We start from the raw sequence: 17,000 nt of genomic DNA on the forward strand, positions 1-17,000 counted from the left end.
CCCATATATATAAATGTCAAAGAGACTCACTCCTTCCTATCTGAACCCCAACCATTAGTTTAATGCCCGACTCAAGCTTCCTTGATGAAATCTCTCACTGCTCTCTAACTCAAGTGAAATGACTTCTCCACTAAGCCACCTGATTCTCGTTCAGGCCTCTCACATAGCCCATAATCATTTTTATGGACCTTAAGTTGCTGTTTAACTGACCAGTGTACAGATCCTGTGTGTTGAGAAGTCTGGACTCCCGGTGGTAGGACCAAAGTCGCACACGTCTTTGGAGAACACACAGTGCCAGGCACGATGCCGTGTATGTCGGCATTCTCTAAGTATCTGTAAGTATCTGTCCACTAATTAACATTACCATTGAGTGCTTTATGATGGCCCTAGGAATAATGATATGGGAGAAAATATAAGCATCTTCCCATCATGAGAATAATAAATGGGCTTACTGGTCTTAGGAAATGTTAACAGACTATCTATAATTTAAGTAATTTATGACTAAATGTCCTTTTTCTCTATGACCAAGTAGTAAGAGGAGAGAGGGTTACATTGTTAGACACGTGCTTAATCGCGCACAGACGGAACACTTCAGAATCTACAAACGTAATCTACTTCATTCATTCAAACAACCCTCTATCGAAAGCCACCTGCGTGACAGGCTGTCTCAGGCAGCCTAAAAGGGAATGAGAAATATCAACAGGCATGCTGACCCCTAAGGCAGATTCAAACAGAATCAATCTAAAAATTCCTCCACCCACCTTCATGGAAAACCATATTACACATGGGAAGGTGCATAAAAAATATTTTATCTCACTGCTTTAAGCCATGTAAACAGCTTTGGCCAGCAAACTTAAATTATTCTAGAAACTCCTTCAAAGAGACATTGTTTCGATTCTATCCATCCCCAAACCCCAAGTTGACGGGTGGGTACATGGCAATGCGCTCTAAACAACACGAGCAAACTCACCCAGGGCTGCGTCTAAAGGGCAGCTCATTACCTGGACGAGGCCAGTGTTGGAACAGGTACGCCGGGTCCCTACCAATTCGTCAGCAGCCGCTGACACATACGGACGCTTCACAGGAGCGTAACATTTTCTCCCAAAGCTCAAGGGGAAAAGGCAGAAATAGAAAACCTTTTGCCAACCACGAAAATGTATATTTAAAAAGTTGTGGAATAAAAATGAGCTGCTATATACTTTAAAAACCAGAGAAAAAGTAGAAAATAAGTATCTCCCTACGCTCAGCTACAACCTCCTGAACTGAACTGAAGCAGAAATGTTGCCGTTTCAGCTAAGCAGCTTTACATCGGAGGCAACTTAAAACACACTACCAATCACATAAGCTAAAAGTAAGGCAGCGGCATCAAAATGTACCCTTTGCTAATCAGAACCCCTTTTTCAAGTGTGCTTTTAGAAGGAAGAACGTAAGTCTTCACTAGATCAACGGGCTTTCATTTACCTCGAAATTCACTAAACCAGCAATCGGCAGATTGTTAAATCGACACAATTAATTTGACAACAAATTTGATTGTTGGCTGCTAAATGTGAATTTTAAAACTAATATGTTAGTGCTCTGTTCTGGTTTCAAATCAAAGGGATTTCTTCTGGGATGAAAAGTAATGAGCATGTAGCCTATCTCACGGACGAAGGAGTGATTTCTAATCTTTAAAAACAGGAGGTCCGCCTACATGATCACCTGGGACAAACTTGGCTAGTGCAACCCGGCGAGAAGGTTATAGGAGCCTGGGAATGTTTAACATCAAGAAAGGAATTACAGCTCAGTAAGATCAGAGGGAATTACACAGGAAATGTGAACAGTAACCCTTTCATATCTCCGTACCCACTGCTACCGCCTGTGATAAATGGGGTCCTGCTGCCACCCAGCAATGCGAATACACAAGCCAACAGCAGAAGGGGACTGGGAAAAAGCGATTTTATACACACACACACACACACACACACACACACACACACACACACACAGCATAAACTCACAATGACATGATAAAATCATGCTGCTGCAGGAAAAAGCCTTTAGCCTTTCTGATTGCCACGTAGGCACTCTATCACTGCCTCACCCGACAAGAGGCCTAAGTAAAAATCCCAAGGAAACTTGAAGAATCACGCGGGGGTGGCGAGGATAGAAGAGTTGGCAGACTCTTCATAAGTAGGGAAACGTGGCTTCTCTGAAGCTGACCAAACAAACAGGTCTCCACCCTGGCTTATGTTTAAACATCTTGTTCCTTGTCAGTCTGTAGGGAAAACATTCTTTCCACAATAAATAACATGCAAACGAATCAGAAATTCTTACTCCATCCGTTATCTACTCTATGTGAAAGTTTTTTCACTATTGTAAGCCAGAAGCTTAGAGAATTCAACTGATTGTAAACTTTTTTTTTTTTTTAAAGAGCTGCTTAGGGATAGTCAAGGCAAGTTAACATAGTTCTAGTTGCTAGTTAAGGAGAATCGAGTGTGACTGAGCAGATCCTGGGCTGCTTCAGAGCCCCGCTGGTCCCCATCTCAAGCAAACAAGCTACTCTTGCCACAGCTGCCTCTGGGAAAGGGGGAAGTGCTCAGTTTCTATAAATAGGTGAGTGTGAGATTCATTAAAAAAACAACAAACAACCCACCCCATGGTGCTCGGACAGTAAGGGCATGGTGGGGTAGTGAAATAAAATGAAGAAGAAAGTGATATCTCCAGTGGGCTAAGTCTAAAATACGGAATAGAATTTTACAGGTCACTCTAAAACAAGATTTCACTTTTTCCCTTGGTATAACCAGGATAGAGATGGTTTGCCATAGACAGTAGGTCAAGAAATAAATGAAAGTGAATACAGAGAGGACAAAGCAAACCACCAATGAAAGTTAAAAGGGTCAGCTTTTTAGAAGTATCCAGAAGAGGGGTTAGCTTTTTAGAACTATCCAGAAGAAGGAACAACAAAACCAAAGATTTGTTTTGTTTCGTTTTGCTCTGTTTTCAGCATGTACCTCTCCTCCAAAGCACACACAGCTTCCCCAAGAAACAACCTGGACCAGTAGTGACTCTGTACAGTGCATGGCACGTCACCCAAATAGCAACTGAGATTTCAACTGCAGACTTCTGACTGGGCTTCCAAGCAACGATCAGTTCCCCATCACCGCGTGGACCACACGGAAACTCAATGGCGCTATCTGCTCACCTGGAAATGAGAGCTCACTTGGAAGGCCTCTCAATCGCTTTAACCCATGTCTCCTTCTGATAAGCATAAAAACTTCATACCTTCTTTGAACGTTATTTGAGATTTCAGAATAATTTAAGTATTATAGCCAAAAAGAAGCCAGAACACAAGATAATTTCTGATGGTTTTTTCCAAACCAGGTCCCACTGCAACAGAATTTAGTAACAAACACTTTTCTAAATAGACAGATATTAATTAATACTTGTCTACTGTTCTCTTGAAGACGAAAAGGCCAAATACATCTACAAACACTATGTACTGGTGACAATGAAATGATATTTATTGGGACCTTTGGCATATCTCCGCTTCTTGAGTTACTGTAGATGATCTTTTCAGTTCTTACATTAGGCCTGAAAAAATGCTGGCTGTACTTCAATATTCGTTCAATGATTCAGCAGTAAGGCCCCTTTTGCTCTTCTGAAGACCACAGAGCTCTGTTACAGTACTCCCTTCCATGTAATAAAGGACAGAGGAAAGCAGGTTAATTTCTCAGGACAGAGGCAATAGTAAAAGAGGCAAACTGCAGACGACCTTGACAACAGTTCCGATGATGAAAACAGTAAGAGTATCACCCAATATTTGCACATTCATACAGTGCTTCACACTGTACAAGGCACTTTACGTTAATTCCACCCCACAACTTTATTAAGTGGGTATTATTATCATTTGATTGAAACAGCATAAGTGGCTTTTACAAGGTTCCCCAGCTAGTTGAGCAGAAGAGCTGAGATCTAAACTCTTCTGACAGCTGCCCAGACATTAAAAGCTTTCTACTTTGTCAGGAAATTTTGAAAATATCTTCATCCAAACTCTAAAGTCAGAGTACACATAACAAGCAGAATCTTTTCTTCTCTCAACCCACCCAACATCGCTCCTTTTCTACCAATTCCCATAAAAACAATCAGAGTTCCTACGACAGCAGCCTTTACTCCTCAGTCCGGAATGGCCAAAAGCACAGTGAAAAGCATCTTTCAAAAACAAACCTGCTCACACTTAGGACTTGTATCATGTAACTGTCCCCCAAATAAGAACATCATCACAGGCATGGGCTTTGAAAACCATTAACTACTGAGGAAATGTCTGGGGTTGTCTGTTCTTCATTTAGAATGAGTCATACATGACACATACTACCTGTTCATGCCTAAAAGGTGAGCACATTCCCGGCCTTCTGGCTTAGCAGAGACACTCACTCCCAGGGCTGGGTGGAGAGGCCAACAGCACAGGAACAACAAATCTAACAGAACTAACAGTTACATTCTTAGCAATTCAAAAAATCATTCCAAATGTTTTATTTTTGAAGTCTTATTAAACAATGATGGAACTACTGGCATTAGTAATTTAACGTAAATGTGAGACATAATGACGGTGGAATTTTACTCACGTAAAATCAATGATTTTTATTCACCTCTGAAGCTTATTATGAAGATTATGAAACAAAATTATATGAAAGATGCTAAACGTCTTGCCTAGCACATAATAACTACTCAGTAAATACCAGCTGCAGTCAGTAACATTACTGAACTACTAAAAACAAAAGATATAATGCAACGTCGTATTTGAGTCAACCAGCAAAACAATACATTCTATGGGGTCTTTTTGTTTTTGTTTTTGGCCACACTGTGGCGTGTGGGATCTTAGTTCCCCAACCAGGGATCGAACCCACGCCCCCTGCACTGGAAATGCGGAGTCTGAACCACTGGACCGCCAGGGAAGTCCCTCTGTGGGTTATTTTTTAACATCTACACAAAACATAAATATCTGTTCTAGGCATACAAATATATGCATGTAAGTATTCAGAACAAGATTTGGAAGAATAAAGGGCAAAATGATGACCCAGGGACCGTGATGGTCAAAGGGGACTTTAATCCCTTTAAATCCTTGATTTGTAGGGCTTTTTTTTTTTTTTAAAAAAAAGGTATTTATGTATTCCTTCTATAAATAAAATTTTTAGTAAAGCAAAGTAGAAAATAGATTTACACAAAGTATTATCTTAATAAGTTTCTTTAACTGCATAGTTGATTTCAGTATTGCATGAAAAAGTTTATTTTATTTGTAGATAGAGTCAAAAAGAGGTCTAAGGCTCCTTTTCCTTATTTAGTAACACCATTCAAGCTTTATGTCACAGGCTGCCTAATCTTCCTGATGGTTACACTGAAAATACCTGCTTGTGCAAATAGAAAAAAAGGAAAACCTTCCTTACAATTTTATTACATTTTAAAACCACTCAATGTATTTAATCAAGGTGCAAGGAGGCTTTCAATGTCCAGGAAGCCATAAATTGAAAGTTTTACATTGAAAAATCACCTTTTCCCCTTGAATTCTGTGTGTTTACATTTCATAACCCACATACAGAAAGTCAAATTGCTGATTCTTTTTAAGGCCAAAGGGGTTGCCCATTTAAAATCGTCACAACAATTTCCAATGTCTTGAGGGTTGCTCTAATTAAAAACCTCTCCTCCTAGGCTCTTCCTAGCTTCTAATTCTTGTCTGTACCATTTTGATGCTGGTTTTAAAATTCTAACTTTCCTTCCCGTTCACAACCATAACTTTGACTTTTTCACCCCATTCTTCTTCCTTCAGATCACCTAGATGTGAGCCTATGAACTGTGGGCAAACCAGGTCACAAAAGCTCTTATGAACTCCCTCAAAGAAGCAAATAGCAGGCCTCCTGTGGTTCAGGCACCAGGGGAAGCCCCAGGCCCCTGCAATTTACAAATCCAGCTTATAAATTAAAGACCTCCAGTACTGTAAACAGGGACAGACATTTCAACAGATGAGAGGCAGAGAAAGCAGCCTCTTACTTGACCAGGAGGACATTAGGCTGAATAGAAATCTCCACCTCAAGGAGCTGTGGAGTCGGTGTTTGCGGGAAGCAGTACGATCTCTTTTAGATATATTTATAATTCAAAAAAGCCCTTCTCTGTAAATAAATGGGTAATACTATTTGATCAAAAGTTATTTTCCTATAATTTCAAATAAAAATTCTAGAGATAATGTGTAGCTAGTATAGGGCAATTTCAACAACAACAACAATATACATCTGTATTTCTAGCAAATGAAAAGCACATGTATCAACAATTTTTTTCTTCCATATGCTCAGCTATGGGCTCATTAATGTTAAGCTGCTATATCTGCAAACCTCTGAACAATGGCTCCTCCTGTAGCTGGCTTCCTTGATTCTAGAAGCCTCAACCTAGCACTGTGGTGACCCACCGCAGGCTAGCTGTTACCCACCTGCTCTGGGCCTCAGTTTCTGGTCTAATATTAACACTACCTGATAGGACTGTTGCAAGGATTACATAAGTTGTTATGTGTAAAGTACTAGACTGTGCTTGACACAGAGTCAAGCACTGTACGATTCTTGGCTATTTTTATTATCCTTAACATCACAAAGGTGTAGCTCTGGGGCCAGAACGTTCATAAGCACAGCTTACGGCAACCGCTGCAGGAATCGGTGCCTCGAGACTGCTTAGCTCTTGGCGCAAGTTCAAAGTCGCCTGTGTATTCCGTCCTGTGCATTCTAATTACTGATGTCTTCCTGTACGCCTCCGCGTACCTGGTGCTCGGCATGCCTGCTGACGCATCTCACTCTGGACTCTAAATATCTTGAGAACAGGGACTCTATCTACCTCGCCTTGTAGACTCAGCACCTAGTGCAGTGTCTTGCATAGAGTAGCTGCTCTATAAAAACCCAATTGAAACATAGTAAGTATTAGCCATCTATCTGTCTGCCTCACTCAAGCTCAGTTCCTGAGAACAGAGGTTACTGAACGTTGGTTTCTGTATCCCTAGAAGGGCCTACCTCACACTGGCGGTTAATAAAAGCCTACCACCTACTTTTTTTAATCCATGTTTCGAATTTATTTTGCATGTTATTTTGACTTATTCACAGCAACTTTTTATTGACTGAAACAAAATGCATTTCTGAAATGAAACAATTCTCTTTTTTCTTTTCCTCTAGAAGCTCTTGATAGAGCAGGAAATAAAACTTTTCAATGACTTTTTAGTCCTCAAAGTGATGACTATAGAGAAAAGAAGCAATGATCTTTTTTCCACACTGTTCTGGATGGAGCCTTTGTCGGGAATCATCCTCCAGAACCTAGCCAGAACAAAGCCCTTCTTCAAAAAGAGTCGTCCTCTGACTGCTGTACAGATTCCATTCAGTCAGCACTGTGTCCTCGCTCTTCCACAATTGTGACATGTTCATTATCTGAAAACTCTCTCTGCCCACCCTGCTTGTGACCATGCCCAGCTCAGCTTAGGACAAAAAGCCTGTTTGGGCGGCCTCCTACTGCTGACCTCATGAAACACAAACTCAGGGCAAGCAGCCTTTGGACCACTCAGGACCTCATCAATGAAAGATCTTCGGCATGACCTTCAGTCTGATGCCTGGCTGAAGGTCGCACAGTGGGCCTACCTCCCAGGACCCTCAATCTCAAAACATGCACACATCCCAGGGAAAAAGGCAAGAACCTTCTGGGAGTCTAGATAAATATCTTAGTTTTCTCAGGGAAAAAAATGGTGATTTCACATTCCTCTGAGTCATTCTATTACTAGATTACTTCCAGGTGTTATGGCGGGACAGTCCACCACAACGTGTGTCACTTGCTAATGTCAGGTCGGAGCATAAATACATGAGTCACATATGATCCTTCCAATTCTCCTTACTCAAGGTGGTAAGAGAAGTGATTTATTTCTCTTGACTTTCCAAGATGAAATGAAGCTAACTTCTTTGCTTAAACGAAATAAAAGCTCTGTCAGATGGAAACTCCCTTGCTATCCCTGGTGCCCTGGTCAGGCGTGGAGTTTTAAAGTGAGAAAGCATCTTGGACAGTCATCAACCTCACAGCACAGACCCCGCCTGAGGCCCAGAAGAGCTGAGACGTTTGCCATGGTCACAAAGGAAAACAGGATCAAAGCAAGACTAACGGTCCTCCTGCATTCTCCTCAGCCCGTTTGCTTTCCACACGCCACACGGAAAGGAGTCTGGCCAAGAACTTCACCCTGACCCGCAATCCTGAAGAGGCTGTCCGCAGCTTCCCCTCACTCCCTGCATTTTGGTAGTCCAGCTACATAATTATCTGCTAAAAAAATATGAGAAATAAAGACAAGCCTTCCAGTTCAAAGTAACAGCTACATTACTATTTTCTTAAAGATATTACCCCTTGCAACCGCTACAGCCTTCTTTCCTCCACACTATTTCCAAGACAAGGCTGCGTGTCCTCTAAGAGCCGCTTCCATAAATAGTCCTCAAGTATATTCTGAAAAAAATGGGAAAGCCCTGTACACAAGCACGCTTATGATAGTGAGGGAATGGAGATGACGCCCACCTGAGAAGGGCACACGACTAGGAGCATCCTAATACTCTATCAGGGACTCAAAGCAAAAGGACGGCCTCTGACACTGAGCAAACATTGAGGAGAATGTAAATGCCATGCCCTGTGCCACCTGGTACCATAACTGACAGGGACATCTCTGAAAACAAGCTTACTCGTCAATAACTGGTAATGTTTCCCTACCCATCACCATAAAATCCAGTAATTCAATAATCCCAAACATATTCTGAATCTTGTACTTTGCCACTGCAAACACCAAATACAAAATCTGATACATTAACTTCAATTTGACTATTTCTTCTTTTTTCCCAGTCTAATGAGAAGGAAAAGGGCCTGAATGTGGGCAATACTAAAAGTGTCTTTTTAAGATATAATACAGAAATAGGTCAAGAAAATGAGAAGTAATGTAATATGGCACAATAGCATATTTTTAATGACTTTCTTAAGGTTCACTTTGATATATACTTGGAAAACATGGCAATTTATTTAAAGTTGTGACAATCTTAGGGTTTTCATAATTTCTATAGCTATAAAAATTAATGAAAATATTTTACAAATTATTTAAAATTACAATTTAATAATAGTCTGAGATAAAAATCTAAGATATCAATGAAAACTGAGAGGCAGATAAGTAAAACTTTATTAAATTTCTCATTTCCTACTGAGGGAAGACAAAAGATACCATCTCATTCTTGACTTAATTATAGGTATGACATAGATTTAACGTTTCAAAAAAACTTAAAAATAATCAGCAGCAGATTTCAAAGCAGGCAAAATTCAAAACCAAATTAAACAAAGATAAACTTTAAATCAAATAGCAAAAAGCCCAAAACACAATGGAAAATAAAAGACTTGTATAAAAGAAACAAGATCAATGAAATAAAACGAATTAAAGATCAATTTTGACAATAAATATAAATGAGTTAAAATACCTGTTAAAAGACAAAGGTTCCTCCCATTAGGTTAAAAAATCCAACTATGAAATCCAACTATGCTCCACTTATAGAAAACATATCTAAAAGAAATGACAAAGAAAGGATAAATATAATAAGAAGTACACAGATACATAGGGAAATATAAACTAAAGTAGCAATATTAATGTCAGCTAAAACACAAAGCACAAGGCATAAATTAGGAAAAAAGTGATATTATTCTGATAAAAGGTATAATCCTCAATTGAGATACTGACAGTTAATAATACATGAACACACAAAGCAAAACAAAAAAAGAGAGAAATATAAAGAAAAATTAATGGAAGAAATCACTGATTTACATCTTTAACCCTTTGAGATCAGATAAAAAATAATTATAGAAAAGTTAAACAACATAATAAATAAATATTTTAGTATTTTACAAGGAAGACAAATTCTTTGAAAAAGTCTGTGAAACTTTACTAAAACTGATCATAAATTAGTCAATGAAGACATTTAAAAATTAGAATGCTGTGTATCAATTTATTACTAATTAGTACCTAAATTTTAAAAGTAACTTGTAAATTGGAGAAACACTCTCCTAAATAACTACTGGATCAAAGAGAACTCTTGGCATGAAATCATATGCTAGCTTAGAAATTATTTTAATTGAGAATACATATCAGGGACTTCCCTGGTGGTGCAGTGGGTTAAGAATCCACCTGCCAATGCAGAGGACATGGGTTCAATCCCTGGACTGGGAAGGTTCCCCATGCCGCAGAGCAACTAAGCCTGTGTGCCACAACTACTGAGCCTGCGCTCTAGAGCCCGTGAGCCACAACTACTTAGCCTATGCGTCGCAACTACTGAAGCCTGCGCGATCTAGGGCCCACATGCCACAACTACTGAGCCCACATGCTGCAACTACTGAAGCCTGCACGCCTAGAGCCTGTGCTCTGCAACAAGAGAAGCCACCACAATGAGAAGCCCGTGCACCGCAACGAAGAGTAGCCCCCACTCGCTGCAACCAGAGAAAGCCCGTGTGCGGCAACGAAGACCCAACACAGCCTAAATAAATAAATAAATAAATAGATGAGAATACACACCAAAATATACTGGCTATGGCAAAACAGTACACAGAGAAAAACTTAAAAGTCTTAAATGCTTTCCATTTTGTATTAGGGTATAAAATTTCTACCATAACAAAAGGACTCAAAAATATAGTAGGCACAGTTAGAGATTTTTCTTTTTCATGTCACAATGCGGGGTGCAGGGGGAGGTGTGCGTCACAAGATCATTCAGGGACCCAAGATGACTCTATCAGCTTCCACATGGCTTCCATCTCTGGACCTAAGGTGGCTGCTATACCTGATGTAACATCCCCGCCAGCAGAAAGAGAAAAGAGAAAGTCTAGGGCAAGTAGCTTGTCCTTGATGAGGTAACCTTATACACGTCACCAGTCACCTCTCATTAGTCCAAAGCCACACCCTGCTGCAAGAGAAGCAGAGAAATGTAGTTTCTGGATGGGCAGCCGTGTATGTGCTCAGGTAAAATCTAGGAGTTCTATTCCTAACAGGAAAAATAGATCGTAAGTGACACTGGAGTATCTTCTACATATTCTTTCTAGTTAAAAAAATGAAAAGAACAAGAAAACAAAATCAAGAGGGGATTATATGTAATTACTTCATTTTAGCTGGATTCTTCTTAGAGCCAAAGACACTACCAAATATCAATTAAAGAAATTAGAAAGGTACATCAATGAATTTTAAGGATGCTAGGGTCCCATTCCAATACATCAAATCATAGGCTAACTACACTGAGAATTCATCTACTCTCTTTCCTTGTTTAAGGATATTTAATTCACATATTTTTATTTATATTGTGTATACTGATTTATCTAAATGGAATTTTCAGGTCAACTCAGTTTCAGCCTTACACAGAGAGGTCTTCTAACATTAGTCAGAAGTTAATGTTTTGTTAGTAAATTAACTTTCAAATTTTTGGAATTTTTTTCAAAACAACATTATTGAGGTAAAATGTGTACATTTCAATGAATTTTACAAACATATACATATATCCATATAATCACCACCATAGTCGAGATATAGAACACACTGATCAAACCAAAAGTTTCCCCTGAGCCCCATCCTGGTTAAACAAACTGTAGAGATATAGAACACACTGATCAAACCAAAAGGTTCCCTTGAGCCCCATCCAGGTCAATCACACTCCATCCTCAGCCGCAGACAACATGTCTGTTTATTGTGACTATAGATTAAATCTGTTTGTTTTGGGGTTTTTTAGCATCATTTCTGGTATAATAATTGTGGGCAGTAAATGGAATCATAGAGTTTGTATTCTTTTGTGTCTGGCTTATTGAACTCAGCATAACGTTTCTGAGGTTCATTCATGTTGCTGTATGTATCAGTACGTTGTTCCCTTTAAATGCTGAGTAGTATATTATTACATGGATATATGCCACAATGTGTTCATCCATCCACTAGTTTATGGACATTTAAGTTGCTCCCAGCTTGAGGCTATTATGAATAAAGCTGCTATGGACATTCATGTACAAGTATGTGTGTAAATATATGTTATCATTTCTCTTAGGTAAATATTTAGTAGTAAAATTGTTGTATGTTATGGTAAATGTTTAACTTTATAACACACTGCCAAACAGTTTAAATGGTTTTATCGTCTTACTTTCCTACCAGCAATATATGAAAGTTCCATTCTAACACTTGTTCTTTTAATTTTTAATTTTAGCTATTCTGATGAATATACAATGGTATCTCATTGTTTTGGTTTGCATTTTTCTGATGTCTAATGATGCTGAACACCTTTTCCTGTGCTGCATTCATTATTTTCTTGTGCCTAGATTTTTAACTGGGTTGTCTTTTTAATGAGCTGTAAGAGTTCTTTATATATTCTGGCTACAAGTCATTTGTCAGGTATATGTATTGTGAATATGTTCTCTCTGTTTAAAGATCACCTTTTCATTTTCTTAACGATGTCTTTTGAAGAATAGAAGTTTTAAATTTTGATGGAGTCCCATTTGTCAATTTTTCTTTTATGGTTCGTCCTTTTTGGGCCCCAAGAAATCTTTGCCTATCCCAAGTTCACGAGTATTTTCTCCTGTAATTTTTTCTTGAAGTTTTATAGTTTTAGTCTTTTATATTTAGATCCATGATTCTTTTCAAGTTATTTTTATATCTAGAAGAAGTAAGAGTTGAGGTTAATGTTTTTACATTTAATATCCACGTGTTCCAGTACCATTTGTTAAAAAGACTATCCTTTCCCCATTGAATTAACTTGGCACAGCTGTCAGAAATCAACTGACCATATATGTGTGGGTCTATTTCTGGATTCTCTATTCTACTCCATTGATATATATGTTTACCTTAGGCCAACACTACCTTGATCACCGCAGCTTTAAAGAAGGAGCTTTAAAAAGTAGAGGAAGTCTTGAAATTAGGTACTAAAAACCTTCCAATATTATTCTTGTAAATACATGTTTTAGTTTTTATAGGTCCTTTGTATTTTGATATAAATTTTCAATTTCAATTTCTAATTTTTCATTGCTGGTATATATACATAAAACTGACTTTGTGTATATACTCTGCGTCCTGCAAGCTTGCTAATAAATTCAACGACAAATTCTAGTGGCATTTTAGAGATTTCTTAGCATTTTCTCTATACATGATCATGTTGTCTGCAAATAAAGACCTTTTATTTCTACCTTGCCAATGTGTATGTCATTTGTTTCTTTTTATTGCCTGTTACACTGGCTGGGGCCTCCATTACAGTATTAGATACACATATGGAGGAGATGGGCATACTTGTCTTGTGTCCTGTCTTAGGAGGAAAGCACTCCATCTTTTGACTTTAAATAGGACTTCAGCTAGAAGTTACATGTAGATGTCTTTCGTCAGGTTAAGAAAATCCTCTTCTGTTTCTAGTTTCCTGACAGATTTTATCACAAATGGCTGTTGAATGTACTCCAATGCTTTCTCCTGTAACTACTGACAGGATCATATAGCTTTTTTCTGTTAAAGTGATGAACTTATGCTAGTGAATTTTCCAATGTTAAACCAATCTTGCATCCCTCGAATAAACTCATTTTTAATATCCTGCTGGATTTGACTTACTAATGGTTCGTTCACAAAATGTTTCACCTATGTTCAAGAAGGATATTTGTTTATAGTTTTCTTTTCTTGTAATGTCTTCACCTAGTTTTGATGTTAGCATAATGCTAGTGTCCTAAAATGAGTTGGGAAGAGTTTCCTTTTCATCTATTTTCTGAATTATTTCTCCTTCGAATGTTTGATAGAATTCATCAGTTAAAACATGTATGGGCCTGGAGTTCTTCGTTTTGGTTTGGTTTGGTTTGTTTGTGTGGGAAGGTTTTTAAGCAGGAATATAACTTCTTTAATAGATACGGTGCTACTCTAATGTTATCCTTCTTCCGAAGTCAATTTCATTACATAATTTGTGCCTTCCAAGGAATGTATCCATTTCATCAAAGTCGTCAAACTTATGTACAAAAGATGTTTGTAATATTCTTTCTATATGTTTTTAATTTCTGTACAATCTGTAGTGATGTCCCCTCTTTCAATTCTGACATTATACTTAGTAACATGTGTTTCCTCTTTATTTTTGTTGATTAGGATAGCTAGAGGTTTAATCGTTTTCTCAACGAGCCTGCTTTTGGTTTCCTTGTTTATCTCTGTTGTTTACCTGTTTTCTATTTCATCAATTTCTGTTCTTTTGTTTACTATTTCCTTCCTTCTACTTACTTTCGTTTTAATTTGATCTTCTTTTTCTACCTTCTTAAGGTGGACACTTAGATCATTTAAAGATTTGCCTAAGCACTGCTTCACATATATCCCAGAAATTTTGATGTGTTTTTATTGTGATTCACTTCAAAACATCTTTTAATCACCCCTCCTTTTTTTTGACCAATGTGCTAGTTAGAAGTATGTGGTGTAATTACAAATGTTGAGGATTTTCCAGATATCTTTCTGATATTGATTTCTAGCTTAATTATATTGTGGTCATAGGATACACTCTGCATAATTTCCATCATTTTAAACTTAATGAGACTTGTTTTATGTATTAGAAGATGGAGGGCTATCTTGGTGGATATTCCATGTGCACTTGAAAAGAATGCATATTCTGCTACTGGTGAGTGGAACGTTCTGTATATGTCAGTGAAGTCAAGTTGGTTTACAGTGTTGTTATGTGCATCTATATCCTCCCTGATCATGTTTCAACTTTTTCCATCAATTACTGATATGGGTATTAAAATCTACAACTACAATTGAAGATTTGTCAGTTTCTTTTTTTTCAGTGCTATCAGTTTCTGCTTTGTGTGTTTTTACAATGTAGTATTGTGGAATTTAAGGTTATTATTTCTTCTTGACAAATTGACCCATTTATCATTATTATGAAGTGTCCCTCTTTAACCTTCTTAATTCCACTTGTTATGAAGCCCACTCTGATATTACTATAGCCACTCCAGTTTTCTCATACTTCGTACTTACATTGTATACATTTTATACCCTTTTGTTTCTAACCTATTTTGAAGGTTATCTTGGTTTTTTATCCAACTTGACAATCTTTGCCTTCTGATTAGAGTAGATCATTTACGTTTAATGTGATTACTGATATGATTGAATGTTGTCCTACCATATTGTTACAAGTTTTCTATTTGTCCATCTAGTTTTGGTCCTTCTCCCCTTTTTTCCTGTCTTATTTTGGATTAGTTTTTAGGATTTCACTTCATATCCACCATTGGTTTCTTATTAGTTAAAACTCTTTTTTTAGCTATTTTCGTGAATACTCTTTAGCTTAAGACAACCTACCTTCAAAAAATATTATACCACTTCATGTATAAGACCCTTATGATATGCTTCCTTTCCCCAACCCATTCTTTGAGCCACTGATGTCATACTTTTTTTTTTTTTTTTTTTTTTTTTTGCGGTACACGGGCCTCTCACTGTTGTGGCCTCTCCCGTTGCGGAGCACAGGCTCCAGACGCGCAGGCTCAGCGGCCATGGCTCACGGGCCTGGCCGCTCCATGGCATGTGGGATCCTCCCGGACCGGGGCACAAACCCGTGTCCCCTGCATCGGCAGGCGGACTCTCAACCACTGTGCCACCAGGGAAGCCCTGATGTCATACATTTTACTTTTACATATGTTATAAATCTCACTAGATAAACACTGTCATTATTTTTTATTTAAAGAGACATTTATGTTTTAAAGAAACTGAAACAGGGAGAAAAATTTTTTTTGTTTATCAACATATGAACCACTTTTAGCATTCTTTATCCCTTTGTATAGTCCAATTTCCACCTGGTATCTTTTGCCTAATAAACTTCCTTCAATATTTCTTGTAATGTATGTCTGCTGGTCATGAGTTGTCTCAGTTTTTGTCTAAAAAAGTTCTTATTTGGCCCTTATTTTTTTTCTCCTTTATTTTGTATTTTTACTGGCTGTAAAATCCTAGGTTGACAATTTTTCTAGCACTTGAAAATTGCTATTAAATTGCATCCTGGTTTGCACAGTTTCTGATGACAAGTCTGCTGCCGTACCTGACTTTATTCCTTTGTATGTAATATCTTTTTATTCCCTCTGCCTGCTTTTAACATTTTTCTCTTTATCACTAATTTTCAGCAATTTTCTTGATGTACCGTGTGTGTGTGTGTGTGTGTGTGTGTGTGTGTGTGTTGTTTATCTTGCCTGGGCTCTGTTGAATTTCTTGGATCAACGGGTTTATATTTTCTTCAAATTTGGGGAAATTTCAGCCATTAATATTTTTCTCTTTCACCCTCCCTCTAAATTCTGAGACTACAATTACACTTATGCCCATGGTTATCATACTATAGGCAACCAAGGTGCTTTTCATCTTTTTCAACCTTTTTTCTCTCTATGCTTTTGGTTAAATTCTCACTATGTTTTCAAGTTCACTGAGCTTTTCTCCTGAAAGAGCTAATCTGCACTTAATCCCATCTAGTAAAATTTTCGTTTCAGTTACTATATTTTTCTATCTCTGGCTGTTCTAATATTTTCTCTTTTCTATCTTCTATTTCATTCCTCATTATGTGTATGTACATGAGCCATATTTACAACAGCTGTTTTAAAGTACCTATCTGCTACTTCTATCATCTCTGTCACTTCAGGGTCTATTTCTATTGGCTCCTGGTTATGGGGTTTTTCTCCTGCTCCTTTCTTCATCTAGTGATGTTTGACTGGATGCAATTCACTGTGAATTTTAAGTGGCTGAATGCTGGATTTCTTGTATTTGTTTAAAGAGTGTTGAATTTCTAGCAGACAGTTGTTATTGTGGATTAACATGATTCTTTTGAGGCTTAGTTTTCAGCTCGTTTATGGCTTGTATAGAGGAACCTTTACTCTAGGGCTCAACCTTACGGTGACCTGGTACTTTTTCATTTCTCGTGAGATGTCCTTTTGGGGGCTTCATCCTGTGCATGGTTTGGTGCTCCGCAGATCCTCAGGGGCCCCCCTACGGA

At 38.0% G+C, this 17,000-nt stretch overlaps 1 protein-coding gene across 48 annotated transcripts in view; it reads right to left on the reverse strand.

The window, feature by feature from the left end:
• The window catches only part of ZNF438 (zinc finger protein 438), a 284,020-nt gene that overhangs the window by 213,289 nt on the left and 53,731 nt on the right, over positions 1–17,000 (reverse strand). For 44 of the 48 annotated variants that reach the window (XR_004476149.2, XR_007475770.1, XR_004476143.2 and 41 more), the window contains one exon: positions 9,489–9,571. The exons of the other annotated variants lie outside the window; for them this stretch is intronic. The gene's annotated coding sequence lies outside the window, so the exon portion shown is untranslated. The remainder of the gene's footprint in view (positions 1–9,488; positions 9,572–17,000) is intronic. 48 annotated transcript variants of the gene reach the window in all.

This window comes from Orcinus orca, chromosome 2, assembly GCF_937001465.1.
Source record: "Orcinus orca chromosome 2, mOrcOrc1.1, whole genome shotgun sequence".
NCBI classification, from domain to species: domain Eukaryota; kingdom Metazoa; phylum Chordata; class Mammalia; order Artiodactyla; family Delphinidae; genus Orcinus; species Orcinus orca.